At 46.6% G+C, this 18601-nt stretch overlaps 1 long non-coding RNA gene across 1 annotated transcript; it reads right to left on the bottom strand.

Moving 5' to 3' along the window:
- Positions 1–15463: 15463 nt before the first annotated feature.
- On the bottom strand, positions 15464–16576 carry LOC135189249 (uncharacterized). The gene is made up of 3 exons (XR_010307992.1): positions 16495–16576; positions 15924–15978; positions 15464–15543 (listed from the first exon to the last, which is right to left on the bottom strand). It is a non-coding gene; the product is annotated as an uncharacterized LOC135189249 (long non-coding RNA).
- Between the last annotated feature and the right edge of the window lie 2025 nt (positions 16577–18601).

Genomic DNA, 18601 nt, shown 5'->3' on the forward strand with positions numbered 1-18601 from the left:
ATCTTCAACTGCTCTGCATTCAGGCTCTTCATGGAATCTGCAAAAGCAAGTCACAAGTACTAGACACCACCTTCACATATGTAATACATCAGAAGAGGGCTTGCTGTAGGAATAGAGTGCACGTAAACTGGGGCTGGATTGAGCAGGCAGAATGAAGGTAAATAAACCAAATGAAATCTGTCATTTGCCACAGTGGAAACTCTAACTGTACATTTATACATTTTTAATTACACAGATACTGGAAATTATGCCATTCAGCAGAGACAAATTAGGCTTCAGACTGAAAGCATAATTCAAGTCAAGTAAGTAGCTGAAGGAAAATTTTTACTACCATTAAATATTAACATTTGCATTCTTAAGACTTGGGTCTGTGACAGTTGGACTCAGATCTTACCCAGGAAAGGGCAAAACAGTATTTTTCCTGAATAGTTATGTGGGAAGCTGTGGAAGTCTCCATTTTTATGTCTTCCCACACAGCACCACAGCCTGTTTTACGTTTGGAACACTGCAAAATACTGGTGTCTTACCTGGTGGTAAGTAAGAGCATTTATAGAAATATCCAGGATAGAATCCTCTGGTTCCTTTCAGTATATTCTGCTAACAAGATCAATGTTATGACAATCATTAAAACTTCAGTGCTGAAATTAGTTTCAAACAAATAAATCACTCCTCAACCTAAACTAATGTTCATCCAAAAATGTAGAAGTATGGAAGGATGTAACTATGTGATGATTACTGAAAAAAAGTATTTGGTGAGTTAAATTACTTTTTTTTACTACTATTTTATACATATCATCAGTCTTATGCAGAATCATAGAATCATAGAATCATAGAATCAACCAGGTTGGAAGAGACCTCCAAGATCATTCAGTCCAGCCTAGCACCCAGCCCTGTTCAATCAACTAGACCATGGCACTAAGTGCCTCATCCAGGCTTTTCTTGAACACCTGCAGGGATGGTGACTCCACCACCTGCCTGGGCAGCCCATTCCAATGCCAATCACTCTCTCTAGCAACAACTTCCTCCTAACATCCAGCCTAGACCTCCCCTGGCACAACTTGAGAACTACAATATATTGTCTCTTCATAATGACAAAGGATAATGTGTATGATTAAAGTTTTGTTCCAAACTGCTCCTTGCCATTTAAAGGCTAAAGGCAGTAGTAGCTTCCTTCCCATTCAGCATTGTATACGATGTTCTGACAAATGCTATTAAATGCCAATTGCCACAGCCTCTCTGGAATTGCCCAGAGAATTGCAGGCTGGACTGCAGCCTGCTCAGCATCAGTTCTGCATTCTGGCTTGATCCTTTGCTAAACAAACTCAATATGTCTTTGTTTGGTGGCTTTAGGATCTTGTTCAGAAGCAAATATATCACTCTTGGAATAAGAATGCTCGAAACAAAAAGAGATGCATCAACTGGGGCAGCAATATTCCTGTAAAGTCCTGTGCTTTTGCATGGTCTAACTATCAGGATAGGAAAGGAAGAGGAAGGGAAAGGGAAAGGGAAAGGGAAAGGGAAAGGGAAAGGGAAAGGGAAAAGAGGAGAAGAGAGGAGAGGAGAGGAGAGGAGAGGAGAGGAGAGGAGAGGAGAGGAGAGGAGAGGAGAGGAGAGGAGAGGAGAGGAGAGGAGAGGAGAGGAGAGGAGAGGAGAGGAGAGGAGAGGAGAGGAGAGGAGAGGAGAGGAGAGGAGAGGAGAGGAGAGGAGAGGAGAGGAGAGGAGAGGAGAGGAGAGGAGAGGAGAGGAGAGGAGAGGAGAGGAGAAGAGAAGAGAAGAGAAGAGAAGAGAAGAGAAGAGAAGAGAAGAGAAGAGAAGAGAAGAGAAGAGAAGAGAAGAGAAGAGAAGAGAAGAGAAGAGAAGAGAAGAGAAGAGAAGAGAAGAGAAGAGAAGAGAAGAGAAGAGAAGAGAAGAGAAGAGAAGAGAAGAGAAGAGGTCAGGGTTGTTTTTTTTTTTTCTGAATGAAGTACACCATTTGCTGCTTATGACTTACAAACTGAGACCAGTGCTTTTCTCACTTGCTGTGCTCTGCCAAACTCAGTCCATTTCTGCAATCATCAGTTGACAGTGACTTACTATTTTCTCCAGTTCCATGTCTTTTACCTCAGATAGCTTCCAGTCCTGTAGAAGTCCAAGACTGCAGATCACAGAATCACAGAATGTCACGGGCTGGAAGGGATCTCGAAGGATTATAGAGTCCAACCCCCCTGCCAGAGCAGGACCACCTATAGCAGATCACATTAGATCGCATCCGGGTGGGTCATGAGCATCTCCACAGAAGGAGAGTCCACAGCCACCCTGGGCAGCCTGTTCCAGTGTTCTGTCGCCCTTACAGTGAAGAAACTTTTCCTCACGTTTCCATGGAACTTCCTATGCCTCAACTTCCACCCATTGCCCCTTGTCCTGCCATTGGGCATCACCGAGAAGAGGCAGGCTGCATCCTCTTGGCACTCGCCCTTTGTGTATTTATAACCATGATCCGTGCGTGCGAGCAGCTCCAGCCCTTCTACTGCCCTGTGCACCTCACACAAGCACACACCTAACTGCACAAGCAGATGCCACAGTTTTCCCCCCATAAGGGTTTGGCACTTCGCTTTTACACAGTTTGCAAAGCATAAAGATACTCCTCAGATACCTGGCAGAACACACTGTTAGTGTCTGCTTTCGTAGCCACGTCGAAACCCCGGCACATCGCAGAAGCTGAAAGCAAGAAGGGTCAGTTCTGCGCCAGTGACTCGGACAAGACAGTCCTAGGCTGTCAGTCGCCGCTCACCAAACTGCCCCTGCGTGGTGCCGAGGCTAGAGCCGGGGACAAGGCAGTCCCCGCCGGGTCGTGCCCACCGCCCTCTGCCGCCTCCCGGCTCCGGCCCGGTCTCGGTCGCTGTGCTACAGTGACTCCAAGTGGATTTGTACAGCCACTGCCGTGCCCGAGAAGGGAAGCATTACTCACTTTAGGGCGGGTTGGCTAAACGGAATCAATCTCCGCAATCTGCTGCCTCCTTAGGCTGAGGCACAACTTTACCCGGCCGGTAGCGGTCCTGGTTTCGGTGCTTACCTCAAGAAAGGCGTTTCTGTGCACGCCTGTGTCAGTCTTTAGATACAGGATACACAGAGAAACACAGATCACAGGAGCACAGGATGCCAGGGCTTCGAAGACACCTTCAGATTTCTTTGAGTCCAACCTCCCTGCCAGAGACGAGGAGCCTGGGGAAGAGGAGGCTCAGGGCAGACCTTATTGCTGTCTACAACTACCTGAGGGGTGGTTGTGGCCAGGAGGAGGTTGCTCTCTTCTCTCAGGTGGCCAGCACCAGAACGAGAGGACACAGCCTCAGGCTGTGCCAGGGGAAATTTAGGCTGGAGGTGAGGAGAAAGTTCTTCACTGAGAGAGTCATTGGACACTGGAATGGGCTGCCCGGGGAGGTGGTGGAGTCGCCGTCCCTGGAGCTGTTCAAGGCAGGATTGGACGTGGCACTTGGTGCCATGGTCTAGCCTTGAGCTCTGTGGTAAAGGGTTGGACTTGATGATCTCTGAGGTCTCTTCCAACCCTGATGATACTGTGATACTGTGATACTGTGATAGAGCAGGACTATAGAGTCTGGCACAGGTCACACAGGAACGCATCCAGGTGGATCCTGAAAGCCTCCAGAGAAGGAGATTCCACAACCTCTCTGGAGAGCCTGTTTCAGTGCTCTGTCACCCTTACAGTGAAGAAGTTCTTCACAGGTTCAACAGAAGTAAGTGCAGAGTCCTGCACGTGGGAAGGAATAATAAACTGCAGCAGTACAGGTTAGGAGGTGATCTGCTGGAGAGCAGCCTTGTGGAGAAGGAGCTGGGAGTGCTGGTAGACTAAAAGCTATCCATGGGACAGCAATGTGCTCTTGTGGCCAAGAAGGCCAATGAGATCCTGGGGTGAATTAAGAGGAGCATTACCAGCAGCTTGAGAGGGGTTCTTCTCCTCCTATATTCTGCCCTAGTGAGACCTCACCTGGAATATTGTGTTCAGTTTTGGGCTCTCCAGTTCAAGAGGGACAGGGATCTACAATGGAGGGCTACAAGGATGACAAAGAGACTGGAGCACTGCCTTATGAGGATAGGTTGAAGAGATCTGGGGCTGTTTAGTCTGGAGAGGAGGAGATTAAGAGGTGATCTAAGAAATGTATATAAATGTCTGAGGGCTGGATACCAAGAAGGAAGGGATGCCCTAGATATGGCAGTGGATATAAAAGCTCTGAAATCCAGCCTTATGAGCTATTAAGCACCTCTTTCTCTGCTGATCAATGGCCCTGCTGCCCACATGAAGACGAGTCATGGGAGGAGGTAGGCACAGGTATGAGGGGGATGAGGAGAATCCCCCAAATTTCTATGGCCTTTGCATTAATTAATGGTAAACTGAAAGAATTTGCCTCTGCAATTGATGTAGTTCCTTTTTTTTTTCCCCTGAAAGGAACAGCCCCTGCACCATCTTGCCTGTAGAGGTTACTGTGGTGTCTCAGGCATTTTTCTTAGATCATTTTTACTCCAGAATCTTCCATGAATAAAGTCTATATAGAAGATGCAGAAAGGAATACCTCTCACAGCCACTTATGAAGTACTTCAGGTACTTCTCTGCATCGCTCATTGAATACATTTACTGTCATAAACAAGCAGTGACCAACCCAGAGCACTTCAAAATATGTACTGTGCTTACAAATGCTTCTTCAGGCCCCGCTGATAAAATATTTACAGACAGCCTGGATTTTTGGAGGCACTTATTACAGTGCATGTAGTACGTTGGGATTTGCATATCCTCCTAGCCCCAGCCGGCAACTAAGCAGCAAGCAGCCGCTTATTCACTTCCCCCCTGTTGGGATGAAGGAAAGAATCAAAAGAGTAAAAGTGAGAAAACTCGTGGGCTGAGATAAAGACAGTTTAATAAGTAAAGCAAAAGCCTCACATGCAAACAAAGCAAAACAAGGAATCCATTCAGCACTTCCCATCGGCAGGCAGCTGTTCAGTCATCTCCAGGAAAGCAGCTCTCCATCATGCTTTGCAGTTACTTCGGAAGACAAACTTCATCACTCTGAATATCCTTCACCACCTCCTTCCTCTTCTCCCAGCTTTATATGCTGAGCATGATGTCATATGTTACAGAATATTCTTTTGGTCAGTTGGGGACAGCTGTCTGAGTTGTATTCCTTCCCAACTTGTTTTGCACCCCTCAGTCTCCTTGCTGGTGAGGAGGTACAAGAAACAGAAGAGGTCTTGATTCTGTGAGAGAACTGCTCAGCAATAGCTAAATTATCCCTGATCTATTGACACTGTTTACATAGCCCCATACCAGTTACTTTGAAGAAAATTAACTCTGTCACAACCAAACCCAGCACAACCTAAAAGAAGGGTGTTGCTTACCTAAGCAAGCATTGCCTCCATCAACAGCTGCCTGCCACCCTTTCATAGCTCAGCACCTACCTCTAGACCTTCAGAACAGTCAACTAAGGGGAGCACACATTTGGCAGCATAACATCCCATTAGGGCTGCAGGCAGCACTGTTGTGAGCTGCTTCTGCCCAGCCTGGGGAGCCAGGGAGACTCTGAAGGCAAAGATAGCACTTCTCTGGGGGTCTCTGTCCACCTGCCACTGCCATCAGAGCACCAATGCTAGCTGCCAAAATTGTCTTTGAGGTGCTCAGGTCATGAGTTGCGCAGAACTGAGCACTATATCAACTTTCTCTGTCTCTTGCCCTCATAAAACAGGTGTTGAATGATTTCAAACACCTGGGAAACTCTGATATGGTAGCACTTTACCTGCTCTTCACACAAGTGTGAAGCACACCTTGTAGGAACATCCTGTCACACCCAGAATTCCAGCTGCAATAACAGCTGTGCTTTGCAGTCCAGCTTTCTTAGGGCTTTTGCTTACAAACATCTTCCAGAGAGGATTCCAGGCACAGTCAACATCCATCCCCAGATCTCCCAAGCCCATGTTCCCAGTAAACTGTCGGCACCTAATAAAAAGGATAAATCACTCTGTGGAGCCCAGCTTGAGTCATTTAAAAAAGAAAACAACTCACAGAGGCACTACTGCTCCAGAGCGAGGAGCCATTATCAGGCGAATCCTCAGGGGCAAACTCAGTTGCGGTTGGTCAGTCACTTAAGTATTCCTGTTCGGCTGCCTCTGTGCTGTCCAGGACATGAAGCAAATGAAGCCTGGCTGTTACCCAGATGATCCAGGATGTTGTGACCAGATGGAACTTCACTTACAACATGTGTAGGTGGCTGCTGGACAATAAACAGCCTTTCACCGTCTTTTGCTCTGATGAATTCAAGGGGGTTACTGGCAGGTTAAAACAATCACAGCCCCCAAAAGATTTATTTGGTTTGGGTTTGAGTTTTTGGTTTTGTTTTTTTTCATTATGCCAGATGACCACAAGAACAACAAAGGTTAAGTGGATGGATTTTTTTTTTCTATTAGTGTTGGTTTCTGGCTTTAGCCACTTAACTTGTGACGAGCACAGAAAAACAGCAGTTTGTGTTTTTTCACTTGTTTCCTCTTTAAATTTGTTGTGATAGCTGCAAATACAGTTTAAAGATAGCACAAGGATTATTTATGGACTCATTTCCATTTGGTGTGTCGGGGGTGTGCATGTGCATGCATGAGTGCCCATCCCCCCGTGTGCTTCTGACCACCCTCCTTTCCAATAACTTCACAATCACGTCAATAATTTCAATTACATTCTAACAGATATAATGAAAATATAAAGCCAGGGAGAGAAAGAAGAAAGAGGTTCTAGCTCCTGCTGACAGGAAAGCTGCAGTGCAGACTTCACCCTTCCCACCCACCAGAAGCTGGAGAAAATGGAGAGACACACAAACACACACAGAGAAGAGCCTCAGGGGTGACCTCATTGCTGTCTACAAATACCTGAAGGGAGGCTGTAGCCAGGTGGGGGTTGGTCTCTTCTACCAGGAAACCAGCAACAGAACAAGGGGACACAGCCTCAAGTTGTGTGGAGGCAAGTATAGGCTGGATGTTAGGAGGAAGTTCTTCCCAGAGAGAGTGATTGGCATTGGAATGGGCTGCCCAGGGAGGTGGTGGAGGCACCATCCCTGGAGGTGTTCAAGAAAAGCCTGGATGAGGCACTTAGTGCCATGGTCTAGTTGAGTGCATAGGGCTGGGTGCTAGGTTGGACTGGATGATCTTGGAGGTCTCTTCCAACCCAGCTGATTCTATGACTCCATGGTTCTGTGATTCTATGATGACACCTAGTGCCTCTCACTCCACACGAAGAGATCTGGAGTGCAAAATTATGTCAGGGTAGCTCTGTCAGGAGCAAGCAGGGTCTTCAACATCCCTTCAACACAGTGTTCCTAGCTGTGCAGAGGTTGCTAATGGCATTCATAGCCCCTGAGATAACTGTGCTAGCAGAAAAATGGAACTCTAGCTAGCTTTCCCTGAACACCAGGTCTTCCTTATGGACACAATATCTGCTCCTGAGCAGGCTAAGAGCCTAATGTCAGCAGTCTCAGGATATCAGTCTCTGTCACAGTCAAAAACCCCCATGGTCTGTTGTCTGTGTTATTTGGACCTGTCTACCAGCTCTTTATATCCCAAGTTAAAAACAAACCAAACCAAGTTCTGATATGTTTTTACAAGTGTATATGATTTTGTCAGGAAAATAACCTCCCTTGTCAGCAGTCTTCCTCTCTCCTAGAAGACACTGACATTCTAAGCTCAGCAGTGAAGGTCATAAAGAGAGCACAGCAGAGTCAGCACCACCAGGGGCAAGACATGGATTTTCTGAAATCTCTGAGTGTTGTTTTGTCTTTTGCATGTCCTGTAACACAAAATGTCAGCTTAGGAACAGAGCTTCTCTTCCACTTTTACGCTTCCCCAGATAACAGAGCAAACAGGATTTCAAAACTCTTGCAGGGAAGTGGTAACTGAAAAGTTCAGTTCTTGTACAAGATGAGCCTTTTGAATCCTCACCAGCCACAGCTGGTAATTTTTGCAGACTATTGTGTACCTATCACAATCACCTAATCTGCACATAGAGGAAGACTTCTTCATTTCTGCATTACACCTCTTCATTTTTGCACTGATCCTATAACTTCTGTTAAGCTATGGCCTGGAATATTGTGTCAAATTTTTGAGCTCCCCAGTTCAAGAGAGACAGCGACCTGCTGGAAAGAATCCAATGAAGAGCCACAAGGATGACTGGGGGATCTTGAGTATTTCCCTGACAAAGAGAGACTGAGAAACCTGGGGGCTGTTCAGTCTGGAGAAGAGAAGACTGAGAGGAGATCTTATCCTTGTGTACAAATATCTGAGCGGTAAGTGTCGAGTGGGTGAGGGCAACCTCTTTTCAGTGGTCTGCAGTAATAAGACAAGGAACAACAGCTACAAATTGGAACATAGAAAGTTTCACTTCAACATGAGGAGGAACTTCTTTACAGTGAGGGTGACAGAGCACTGGAACAGGCTGCCCAGAGAGGGTTTCCTTCTCTGGAGACTTTCAAAACCCACCTGGATGCATTCCTATGTGAACTACCCTAGCATCTTGGGAGACCACAATTTGCCTTCTGTCCAATAAACTGTAGTGACCAACTTGGTTTGTTTTCTTTTCACTCAAAAGAATTTCTAGATCTCAAATTATTCTTTTCCAGATGCTCTGCAACTTTAAAGCAATCCAAGCACCATAAATTCACAGAATCACAAAATGTCAGAGGCTGGAAGGGACCTTGAAAGATCATCCAGTCCAACCTCCCTACCAAAGCAGGATCACCTATCCTATATCACGCTGGAATGCATCCAGGCAGGTTTTGAATGTTTCCAGAGAGGGAGACTCCATAATCTCCCTGAGCAGCCTGTTCCAGTGCTCTGTCACCACGATGTTGACTACCTCAGTTATTTTACCTATGATTATGGCACAGTATCCTTTCTACACTTGTCTGCTTACACATTCCAAACTTACATCAGCTGTCTAACATACAGCTTCCTATTAGGAGCTTGTAAGGAGTAGCATCCTAAGTAAAACAAAATGTCCCTCCAGTCCTTATCCTCATAGTGACATTTAGGATAGGATACATAGATGCTCAGGATAGGATTTGTGCACTCATCTAGACACAGGACATGTACAGAAAGGCTCTCTCCTTGATAACAACCTAGCATCTGGAAAACTACCTCACCAGCAAACTCAAGCTTTCCACTTTAATCCATTACTAGCACATGCTAAAAAGGTGGAATGTGGAACATCAACACTTTGTTTCCCCCCACAAACAACTTGATATACACATTGCCAATTGTACTTGATTTGAAGGAAAACTAAGAAAACATTTTACAGAATCACAGAACGTTAGGGGTTGGAAAGGACCTCGAAAGATCATCAGATCATCTAGTCCAAGCCCCCTGCCAGAGCAGGATCATAGAATCATAGAATCATAGAATCAACCAGGTTGGAAGAGACCTCCAAGATCATCCAGTCCAACCTAGCACCCAGCCCCATCCAATCAACTAGACCATGGCACTAAGTGCCTCATCCAGTCTCTTCTTGAAGACCCCCAGCGACGGTGCCTCCACCACCTCCCCGGGCAGCCCATTCCAATGGGAAATCACTCTCTCTGGGAAGAACTTCCTCCTAATATCCAGCCTATACCTACCCTGGCACAGCTTGAGACTGTGTCCCCTTGCTCTATTGCTGGTTGCCTGGCAGAAGAGGCCACCCCCCACCTGGCTACAATGTCCCTTGAGGTAGTTGTAGACAGTAATAAGATCACCCCTGAGCCTCCTCTTCTCCAGGCTAAACAACCCCAGCTCCTTCAGCCTCTCCTCATAAGGTCCCACCTATAACCCTACTCTGCAATATTCACCTTAAACCATATCCTTAAGCACCACATCCAAACGACCCTTAAACACATCCATGGTGAGGATATTGTTACTTCAAGCAGCATGCCAGATATCTTCCTCTAAAGCCATGGCTTGACAAAGTGTTTTTATCAGGTCTGTTTGTCTGTTCTTTCTTTAAAATGTTAAATACATATAAGGACATTCAGGCACAATTTCACTACAAGTAGTACAAAGGCTTTCATTAAATCAAAATCCTCACCATGAACATGCACATCAAACAATAAATTCAGTTATAATATCTCCAGAGTTTCCTAAGCACAAACTGCATACAGCTGATGGCCTCAGTCTCTTCCCCTACACAGTTTCCTTTTGACTTGGGATGGAATCAGTGTGCTAAATTTAAGGAGAAGATGGCAAAAGATAAAGGTCAAGCCTGTAAAACTCCTTTTGATCTGAATGCTCAGTGGCAGGATGGAAGGCCTATTAATTTACTGACTGACTGATTACTGCTCTCATCTGGTGTTTATTTACATTAATAATATTCTGACTTACACAAAACACAAAGCAAGTGAAAGAGTCTTGTTGTAATCTCAACAAAACACACATTTACTTTCAGAAGACTACAGAGATGGGATCTTTTTAGAGATAGGATCTTTTTAGTCTTCCAGTCCTTCACTTGAGAATAGAAAGTGTCACCTGAAAATGTTTGTATGCAATTAAAGTGACACTGTAGTCAGTCAGATTAAACGTGATGTGTTAGATTTAGCAGCCTTTCAGTGCTTAACCTGCACATTTCACGATGTTAAAAATGCACATTAGTGAAGTAGCTACATCCCCTCCCTGCATGTGTGCTTTTAATGCAAACTTCAAGGGCACCTAGCTGTAGACAGAAAAGTACCTCAGTGTTTTTCTCCCCTGCCTTTCAAACACAGATATGTTTTCTTCCATGGCTATTGTATGACATATGTGCTAACAATAGCACCTATTAGTTCCTCTCATTAGAAAGAGGTAAAAGTGACATTTGATAAAACCAGCAGCAGGATGAGAAATGGATGCCTGGCTCTGAAGTCTCAGGCCTCTGCTTTCCATTTTGCCTTTTTATTTTTAATTGCTACTGTCTTTACTCTTTAAATTAAGAAAAAAGTAAATCAGAAGACAGACACATTTTTGGCCTCCCTCCAGAAGTTCAAAACAGTTAACAAAAACTGCAGGAATTGTTTTGCACACTGAAGATGCTGATAAGATTCAGCCTTGTCCCAACACGTCTGCACTGACAAAGTTCATTTGAAAGGTAGAATCATAGCATCAACCAGGCTGGAAGAGAACTCCAAGATCATCCAGTCCAACCTAGCACCCAGCCTTATCCAATCAACTAGACCACGGCACCAAGTGCCTCATCCAGTCTTTTCTTCAACACCTCCAGGGATGGCAACTCCACTATGGGCAGCCCATTCCAATAGTGAATCACTCTCCTAACATCCAGCCTATACCTCCCCTGGCACAACTTGAGACTGTGTCCCCTTGTTCTATTGCTGGCTGCCTGGGAGAAGAGAGTGACTCCCCCCCGGCTACAGCCTCCCTTCAGGTAGTTGTAGACAGCAATGAGGCCACCCCTGTGCCTCCTCCAGGCTGCACACCCCCAGCTCCTTCAGCCTCTCCTCATAGGGTTTGTGTTCCAGGCCCTTCACCAGCTTCGACACCCTTCTCAACATCTCTCTTGAACTGAGGAGCCCAGAATTGGACACAGTAATGGAGGTGTGGCCTGACCAGTGCTGAGGACAGGGGAATAATAACCTCCCTTATTCTACTAGCCACACTATTCCTGATACATCATCAATAAACATATTGAACAGGACTGGGCCCAGGACTGATCCTTGGGGAATCCACAAGTTGGCTGTGGCACCATTCACCACCACTCTCTGAGCCCAGCACTCCAGCCAGTCCTTGACCCAGCACAGAGTGAATCTGTTGAAGCCACGAGCTGCCAGCTTTGCCAGGAGCTTGTTGTGGCAGATGGTGTCAAAGGCCTTGCTGAAGGCCAGGCAGACTACATCTACAGCCCTCCCAACATTAACCAAGCAGGTATCCTGATCATAAAAGGAGATCGGGTTGGTCATGCAGGACCAGGGTGGCCTCTTCTCCCAGGCAACCAGCAACAGAACAAGAGGACACAGTCTCAAGTTGTGCCGGGGGAGGTCTAGGCTGGATGTTAGGAGGAAGTTGTTGCCAGAGAGAGTGATTGGCATTGGAATGGGCTGCCCAGGGAGGTGGTGGAGGGATCGTCCCTGGAGGTGTTCAGGAAAAGCCTGGATGAGGCACTCGGCGCCATAGTCTAGTTGACTGGCTAGGGCTGGGTGCTAGGTTGGACTGGATGATCTTGGAGGTCTCTTCCAACCTGGTTGATTCTATGATTCTATGACCTGCCCTTCCTATACCCATGCTGGCTGGATTTAGCTCCATTGACCACCACTCTCTGTGCCCATTTGCCCAGGCAGTGTATTGACCAGCAGACCATGTGGATGATTTTGAACTCCTTGGGTGCTATAAGGCTGCCCTTCCACTAACAGCAAATCACTGCAAGTACCATGCTCTTTTCCACGGAATCCAAAAAGAATTGTAGAAAAGTTTATTTTCAGGAAAAAAAAAAAGGGGGGGGGAAAAAGAGTCAGGGAAAATAGAACCACTAATAAACTACTGATTATTTGGTTATGAGCCTGTTTGTTGCTCGACATTAAGTTTTACTTATGTTCTACAGTATGCTATGTCTGTTTGTTACTGATATCTCAGGTACTATGAAAGTGAATTAATTTTGTTTTACTAAATGTAAGGCATTATTGCCATTTTTCTTTCTAAAAACTGATTTCTTAGACTGAAGTTGGTATAGTGAATGTACTTTCATTTATCTCATGGTGGTCAGAATTGTGCCAGATTGTTGAATTGCCTAGTCTGTGTGTAGGTCTGCTGGACATTTTGTTGTGATATGCTTACAAAGGAAACCCACGGCCAGTAGCAAGCAGAAACAGTCTTGATGAAATCAAGCAGGTTTCCCCCCCCCCCCTTCCCCCTCCTTTCATCAGGTTTATATTCTCCTTCTGGCAGCACTGTTTCAAAGCACTGTCAGAAGATTTATTTTTCTCTTATGGGGGTATGGTTTGATTTTTGCTCTACAAAACCTTAAAAAAACGTTGAGAGGATATCAATAACACTCTTTACAAGAAAAATATGCTCCAAAGTATTCTCTGCAGCTAATATTTATGTACATTCTTCAGTTCACCAGACAGATTACCAGAGAAATTTTCATTGCTACAGCAGGCAGTCTTGTTAAGTAATTTCTTTCTTAGATGATAGTATCCTTTATTAAAACCAACCACATTTTTAATCCCATTAATCTTATCAGGAAACTGTTCCAAGCTCTAACATAATGAAAATTACAAATCTTCTGATTTTCAGCTGTAATTCACGCAGGAACATTTTCTGCTTCATGATTTTGTGTAAACTTTATCTTCTGCTTTACAAATCTGAGACTGCTTAAACCATAAACACATTTACAGAGAGAAGTTCCTCTTCCAGGCCTTTGTTTTACCAGGCTAGACAAAATAAGCATTTATGGCCTCTCTGACAAGAGAGGATAGCCACTTTCAACTGTTGATTGGAACAGCTTCTTTCAGCACCTGTTCCTGACCGTATTTGTCCTCTTGCAACACAGGTGAGCACTTTGGTGCAATGCTGCAGAAGGCATCTACCTGCTTTCTCAAATGCTGGAATTAATATTTCCCTCTCTCTGCTGGATTCAATACACTTACAGTTGATGAGCTTCACAACAGAACTAAAAAAAATAAATCTGGTACTACTGTCCACAGTCTTGTTAACAAACACACAGCTTAAAACCAGCAACTTTGCGAGAAGAATAAATTATTGTGTGGAATAAAGACCAAGCATTTGTTCTGGCTTCAGTTTCCTGATCCACCACTAACGTGTCAAATGTGCTGCGGTTCTTTTTAAGCAACAGAAGCATAAAACCAGCAAATGATATCTAACAAAGGGTTAAAATAAGAAACTGTTGCTCATTAATTTGGTAAGGCTGGTGCAGATGTAGAAGTTTTAATTGAAAATTAGCCTCTGAGACGTCCCTTAGCAGTAATGTCTGTGGGTTAGTCCAACAGTATCTTGGCTCAGGAATACTCTAGAACCCTGAACTCAGCCCTACCCTATCTCAACTCTATCCAAAGGTAACATTATTACATTGTACATAAGTTAATACCATAGAATTACAGAATCAACCGGCTTGGAAGAGACCTCTAAGTTACCTTCTACTTCCTATCACAGTATCCACAAGGTTGGAAAAGACCTCACAGATCATCAAGTCCAACCCTTTACCACAGAGCTCAAGGCCAGACCATGGCACCAAGTGCCACGTCCAATCCTGCCTTGAACAGCTCCAGGGACGGCGACTCCACCACCTCCCCGGGCAGCCCATTCCAGTGTCCAATGACTCTCTCAGTGAAGAACTTTCTCCTCACCTCCAGCCTAAATTTCCCCTGGCACAGCTTGAGGCTGTGTCCTCTTGTTCTGGTGCTGGCCACCTGAGAGAAGAGAGCAACCTCCTCCTGGCCACAGCCACCCCTCAGGTAGTTGTAGACAGCAATAAGGTCTCCCCTGAGCCTCCTCTTCTCCAGGCTAACCAATCCCAGCTCCCTCAGCCTCTCCTCGTAGGGCTGTGCTCAAGGCCTCTCCCCAGCCTCGCTGCCCTTCTCTGGACACGCTCAAGCATCTCAATGTCCTTCCTAAACTGGGGGGCCCAGAACTGAACACAGTACTCAAGGTGTGGTCTAACCAGTGCAGAGTACAGGGGCAGAATGACCTCCCTGCTCCTGCTGGCCACACCATTCCTGATGCAGGCCAGGATGCCACTGGCTCTCTTGGCCACCTGGGCACACTCCTGGCTCATGTTCAGGTGTGTATCAATCAGCACCCCCAGATCCCTCTCTGTCTGGCTGCTCTGCAGCCACTCCGACCCCAGCCTGTATCTCTGCATGGGGTTGTTGTGGCCAAAGTGCAGCACCTGGCACTTGGAGCTATTGAACCCCATCCCATTGGACTCTGCCCATCTGTCCAGGCGGTCAAGGTCCTGCTGCAGAGCCCTTCTGCCCTCCAGCTCAGTCACATCTGCCCCCAGCTTGGTGTCATCTGCAAACTTGCTGATGACTGACTCCATGCCCTCATCCAGATCATCTATGAAGATGTTGAAGAGGATGGGGCCCAGCACTGATCCCTGAGGGACACCACTAGTGACAGCTGCCAGCTGGATGTGGCACCATTCACCACCACTCTCTGGGCTCGGCCTTCTAGCCAGTTCCTAACCCAGCACAGAGTGTTGCCATCCAAGCCATGGGCTGACAGCTTAGCCAGCAGTTTGCTGTGGGGGACAGTGTCAAAGGCCTTGCTGAAGTCCAGATAGACCACATCCACAGGCCTCCCCACTTCCTCTTCCTGCTAATCAACTCTTGGTGATGTACTGCAATGGCTGCTCAGTTCTCTTTGGATGTTGGTCAAAAAGAAATTGAAGCTTGACCAGTACCAGTATATACACTCATTTTTTAAGATGATGCTTTCCTATTTGACTCCACCTTCATTTTCTGTAACTTCAATTACAGTTTCTTTGACTTCCTCGTTTTCCAGATAAAAGGGATTGTTTCAGGAAACACATATTCATAGGAAAATTTCCTGTGAATGGGAGAATTAATGAAGCTCAGTTTGCTGTGGATTTACCTTGCTGATTCCCAAGCCCCACCCTTACATCAAGCACACAATGATACCTTTACCAGGCAAAACGACTACTTTAGATATCAAATATGCTTGGCTTAGCAGTCCACATTCAAGATAGGAATTTAAGGCTAGGGAGTAGCTGGAATAACTTTTCTCATGAGAGGTAAGAATGAATTTCCATTGAAAGCCCAGAAATTAACGTGGCTACCAAGCATCCTTCAAGCTGCCTTCACTTTAGGTTTATAAGAAGTTATTTGCAGAATCTATGATAGGAGCTTTAAAAGCTACTGCACCCTTCTTACAGCTGTGGAGGTGTGTCGTAGAAAAGCTCTCCTCACCTGGCCCAGGGTGAGGTTGAACGGTTAAGGTGCAGAGTTGCCTGGCAGGGTGACACTGAGCAGAAGACACAGAAACGAGAGGACAGAAGAAGCTGTAACCTCTGCCTTTCTAACAGCCCTCAACTTTTTGAAGTGCTCATAGAATCATAGAATCATAGAATCAGCCAGGTTGGAAGAGACCTCCAACATCATCCAGTCCAACCTAGCACCCAGCCCTATCCAATCAACCAGACCATGGCACTAAGTGCCCCATCCAAGCTTTTCTTCAACACCTCCAGGGACGGTGCCTCCACCGCCTCCCTGGGCAGCCCATTCCAATGCCAATCACTCTCTCTGTGAAGAACTTCCTCCTAACATCCAGCCTAGACCTACCCTGGCACAACTTGAGACTGTGTCCCCTTGTTCTATTGCTGGTTACCTGGGAGAAGAGGCCACCCCCTACCTGGCTACAATGCCCATTCAGGTAGTTGTAGACAGTAATAAGATCCCCCCTGAGCCTCCTCTTCTCCAGGCTAAACACCCCCAGCTCCCTCAGCCTCTCCTCATAGGATTTGTGCTCCAGGCCCCTCACCAGCTTTGTTGCCCTTCTCTGAGTATTTGCAAAATAGAACAAAAATTCGCAGCATGAATTAGGCTCAACCAGGCTCCGTGACTCCAGCCTTCCCCTCCTCGCAAGCGCCCTCAAGCCGCCCACGCCGCTTCCCCCGGTCCAGCCGTGACCCGCTCGGCAGCTACGCGCCGCTAGGGGCGGAGCCGCCCTCCCTTCCCGGCCGTGCCCGCAGCGAGCGCAGCGCGCAGGCGCCGAAGCGAAGCGGAGAGCGGTGGCGGCGAGCGGGCTGGGGCGCTCCCCGTCCCAGTTTTCTAGCTGCTATGCGGGTGGTGCTGGCCGTCGTGGGACTGGTGGTGATGCTGGCACCACGCCGGAGCGTGGCCTCCTTCGAGGAGCAACCGTCCGCAGGTAACGGGGCGGGACGGGACGGGCAGGCCAGTCGAGGCGGCGGCACAGGCCTCCTGAGGGGCCCGGAGGGAGGTGGCGGGCGAGGGAACTGGCGCCTGGCCTCATGCTGTTCTCGAGTCGTTCCTAAGCATCTCCGCGTCCCTGCCTCCACGGGCGCAAGGGGCTGGAAGGGAAGCGGCGAGCCCCGTTCTGCCGCCTGGGCAAAGAGCAGCCAGACGGCGGCGGGGGAGCCGAGTTCCGCTTTGTTCAGCGGGAACACCACCACCCTTGTCCCTCCCAGGGGCTGTGCTGTCCTGCCGAGGTGTCCCGGTACCGGTTGAGCTTTCTCTCGAATAGCGAGATTAAGCTTTGCCGTGAAAGTGATGTAGAGGCGTGGAAATTAGTTCGCTGGTAGGTTGGCGCTGTGCATCAGTGCGTTTTGAGAGCTCTTCCTGCTGCCTCTTTATTGCGGGCGCAGCCCCTGACTTTGTGACGCTTGCGATAAGTGGTTACAGACCTTTACGGTACAGGTTCCTGATACCAGCGTTATTTCAGGTCTTTGTGCATTTTTCTTGTGTAGTAACAGAAGAGTATGCATAGGGCAGGCCTCCTGCACTGTGCTTTGTAAATGTCTATGTCCAACGAAAAGGATTAACTACCTGAAGGGAGGTTGGAGCAAGGAGAGGGACAACCTCCTTGGTGGCAAGCGACAGGACAAGAAGTGATTTCGAGCTGTGCCAAGGGAGGTTCAGGCGGGATGCTAGAAAACACTGCTTCACAGAGAGGGTTATCAAACATTGGAATGATCTGCCCAGGGCAGTGGTGGAGTCGCCATTCATCGAGGTGTTTAAGCAGCTTGTGGACTAGACTTGACGTTTAGGAACATGGTTTAGTGTTGAGCCTTCAAGGCTGGGTTGAAGGGTGGACACAGATAAGGAGTTCAAGACTGGGGAATCAAAGGATCACCACTAGTGTGGAGTCAGCTTTCAGCCTTGGCGTTGATGATGGAGGAGCGACCTGCCAGCAAAGACTGAACTTTCATCTCTTGCACCGTTGTTGCAAGTGAATAAGGAAAGGAGTAGTCCGTCTGATTTGCAAGCTTCATTTCAAAATGGACCAGCTAATCAGAACCAGAGATTGCAGTTTAATATCTCAGGTCATAGGAGAGCATGCATTTAGTTTTTAACCATGTCAGAAGCTATATACAAGGTGTTACATGTTGTACCCCTCCTGAAAAGGCCTGAAATAGAAGGCATGTCCACACATTGGATAATTGCAGCAGTACTTTACTGAAGACCCACAAAGCAAGATTGATTTATCTATGTGATAGTTTGGGTGTTACCCACCCCCTCACATTTGGACAAAAAAAAGGGAAAGATAGTCATAAAATAGATAAAACCATATCTAGCTTGGACTGTGACAGAAATAAATTGGTGACCAAGGTCTGTCTCTCTTCTCAGTAGAGCACACCACAGTTTTAAAAGCTCTGTGGACGAGTCAACCCTCTGAGCTCAGGGAAGATGAAAACCTGTTGTAAATAAAAGCTATAAAAATGGAAAATATAAATGCTGCTTATAGTATTTATTCCTGATTCCTATCAAATCATTTAAGTTCATTTATATGTTAAAAAGAAGTGTAATAGTTTTTAATTTACCCCTGGTCTTTTACTCTATTTTAAATTGAGTTTGTCTTCTTTTATGAACCTCAGATATATTGAGAGCTTCAGATAGAACCTTCTGCA

Source organism: Pogoniulus pusillus, chromosome 31, assembly GCF_015220805.1.
Source record: "Pogoniulus pusillus isolate bPogPus1 chromosome 31, bPogPus1.pri, whole genome shotgun sequence".
NCBI classification, from domain to species: domain Eukaryota; kingdom Metazoa; phylum Chordata; class Aves; order Piciformes; family Lybiidae; genus Pogoniulus; species Pogoniulus pusillus.